Source organism: Chiloscyllium punctatum, unplaced genomic scaffold, assembly GCF_047496795.1.
Source record: "Chiloscyllium punctatum isolate Juve2018m unplaced genomic scaffold, sChiPun1.3 scaffold_432, whole genome shotgun sequence".
NCBI lineage: Eukaryota > Metazoa > Chordata > Chondrichthyes > Orectolobiformes > Hemiscylliidae > Chiloscyllium > Chiloscyllium punctatum.
In genome coordinates, this window is record NW_027310166.1 from 102,501 (window position 1) to 105,000 (window position 2,500).

General features: G+C 62.1%; 1 non-coding gene across 1 annotated transcript; it reads left to right on the forward strand.

Annotated features, from left to right (window-relative positions):
* The first annotated feature begins 2,122 nt into the window (after positions 1-2,122).
* On the forward strand, positions 2,123-2,276 carry LOC140472745 (5.8S ribosomal RNA). The gene has a single exon (XR_011957827.1). It is a non-coding gene; the product is annotated as a 5.8S ribosomal RNA (ribosomal RNA).
* The last annotated feature ends 224 nt before the right edge of the window (positions 2,277-2,500 follow it).

Here is a 2,500-nt window from a genome sequence, read left to right on the forward strand (position 1 = left end):
CCCTGTTTTTTTTCAACCAATAGATGTATGTCTCTGCGGGCCGCACCAGGCTGGTGCTCCCCACAGCTTCACGCCACCCTGCTCCGCCCGCACGCCGGCGTGCAGGTGGCTGCTGCTAAAGGTGGGGAGTGTATGTGCGGTCCGGGTGGCTTTCCTCTGGCGAGGGAGAGACCTTAAGCAAACTCAGAGACAAATCTTGACGGTCGATCACTCGTAAAAAATAAAACGTGACAAACTTTGTGTTGGTTCAAGTACGAAAGGATCTCTGTCGGCTTGGGGGTACGCCCGTTTCAACTTGTCTCGCGAGGGTGGTTTCGGGGCCAGCAGGAGAGCTCGTCGGGGTAGCAGGCCCTGCAGCCGTGGTCACCGCCAAACCCCCCCAACTCGAGCAAGTGAAAAAAAAAAGTAACAGGAGCGAAAGCATCTCTGTCGGCTTGGGGGTACGCCCGTTTCCGTTTCAACTTGTCTCGCGAGGGTGGTTTCGGGGCCAGCAGGAGAGCTCGTCGGGGTAGCAGGCCCTGCAGCCGTGGTCACCGCCAAACCCCCACAACTCGAGCAAGTGAAAAAAAAAAGTAACAAATAAGAAAGGATCGTCGGCTTGGGGGTACGCCCGTTTCCGTTTCAACTTGTCTCGCGAGGGTGGTTTCGGGGCCAGCAGGAGAGCTCGTCGGGGTAGCAGGCCCTGCAGCCGTGGTCACCGCCAAACCCCCACAACTCGAGCAAGTGAAAAAAAAAAGTAACAAATAAGAAAGGATCGTCGGCTTGGGGGTACGCCCGTTTCCGTTTCAACTTGTCTCGCGAGGGTGGTTTCGGGGCCAGCAGGAGAGCTCGTCGGGGTAGCAGGCCCTGCAGCCGTGGTCACCGCCAAATCCCCACAACTCGAGCAAGTGAAAAAAAAAGTAACAAATAAGAAAGGATCGTCGGCTTGGGGGTACGCCCGTTTCCGTTTCAACTTGTCTCGCGGGGGTGGTTTCGGGGCCAGCAGGAGAGCTCGTCGGGGTAGCAGGCCCTGCAGCCGTGGTCACCGCCAAACCCCCCCAACTGTTGGGCGCCTACCTGCGCGGGGCAGGAGGACACTTTCCGATTTCAAATCTCCGTTTGCCGAGTCCACCCCGAACGCACGCGGGCGGGCGGGTTCGCATCACCCTTCGTCACAAGGGGCGAAGCCCGTTCCACCGTCTCGTCAGTAGTGCCGACCGGTCTGTGATCGACGAGGGGAGCCACACCAGGTCCGGCCCTGCTGCTTGGCGGCACCGCGTCGTCGGGAGCTCGCGACAGACGGAGGGTTTCGGTGTACTCTCCAGCCACGGGAAACGAAGCCGGTGATGCAGGCGCCGGTCTTTCGCTCCCAAATCGGCTGGGTTTACATCGTTGCTATCTAGTCACGCTCCCTTCAAACCCGACGGGGTACCTATTCCCCTCACCCGTCTGTGCGTATACAGCCTCTTTGCACTTGCGGGATGGGGGTGGTGGTTTAAAGACTCTCGAGTTGCCGCCCGTCGGTCTCCGAGCTCCGTGCAGTAGTGATCCCCAGCGAACTGCCAGCAGGGCGAACGAGCGATCCCGCTCTCGGTCGGGGCGCCTGGCGTCGATCGGTGGTCGGTGGCTTGCGGGCAAGCTGCGCTGTGAGTGTGGGAACGAGTATGACGAGCCGTTGCCGCGACTCCCAGTCCACCTCGGCGGTGGCTGGGCCGGGCGGGCGTCTGCTCGGGCGAGTGCCGCCCCCGCCTCCTCGCAGGAAGTCCGCTCGCCGACACGCCGCCACGTGCACGCGTCAGTGACGCTGCCGAACCGATGGCCGGTGCCCGTTCCCGCCTCTGCTTTTCCTAGGGCAAAGCTGCTGCACGCCTCGTGATACTAGGCGGGCGACATGGTGGCGGTGATCCTGCCTCCGTCGCTGCGGTGCGTTGGGGCACGCATCGCCTCTTGGGCGCCCTGTCCTCCTCCCCCCAATAGACGTATGTTTCTGCGGGCCGCACCAGGATGGTGCTCCCCATCGCTTCACGCCACCCTGCTCCGCCCGCACGCCGGCGTGCAGGTGGCTGTAGCTCAAGGTGGGGAGCGTATGTGCGGTCCGGGTCGCTTTCCTCTGGCGAGGGAGAGACCTAAAACAAACTCAGACAACTCTTGACGGTGGATCACTCGGCTCGTGCGTCGATGACGAACGCAGCTAGCTGCGAGAATTAATGTGAATTGCAGGACACATTGATCATCGACACTTTGAACGCACTTTGCGGCCCCGGGTTCTTCCCGGGGCCACGCCTGTCTGAGGGTCGTTTGGCAATCAATCGCACTCGCCTTGGCTGGCGAGAGCGCGGCTGGGGTGTCGCAGAGGACCCGTCCTCTTTGTCCCCCTAAGTTCAGACTCCGGAGCCCTCCGGCGTCGGAGCGCTTGGCCTTTCCCCCCCACCCTGCACATTCCGTTCGTCAGGCTCGACGCCATCCCCCCGCCGGGGAGCGCGGCCTGGCGTCCGTCTGTGTCGTGGCAGTGGGGCCAGCA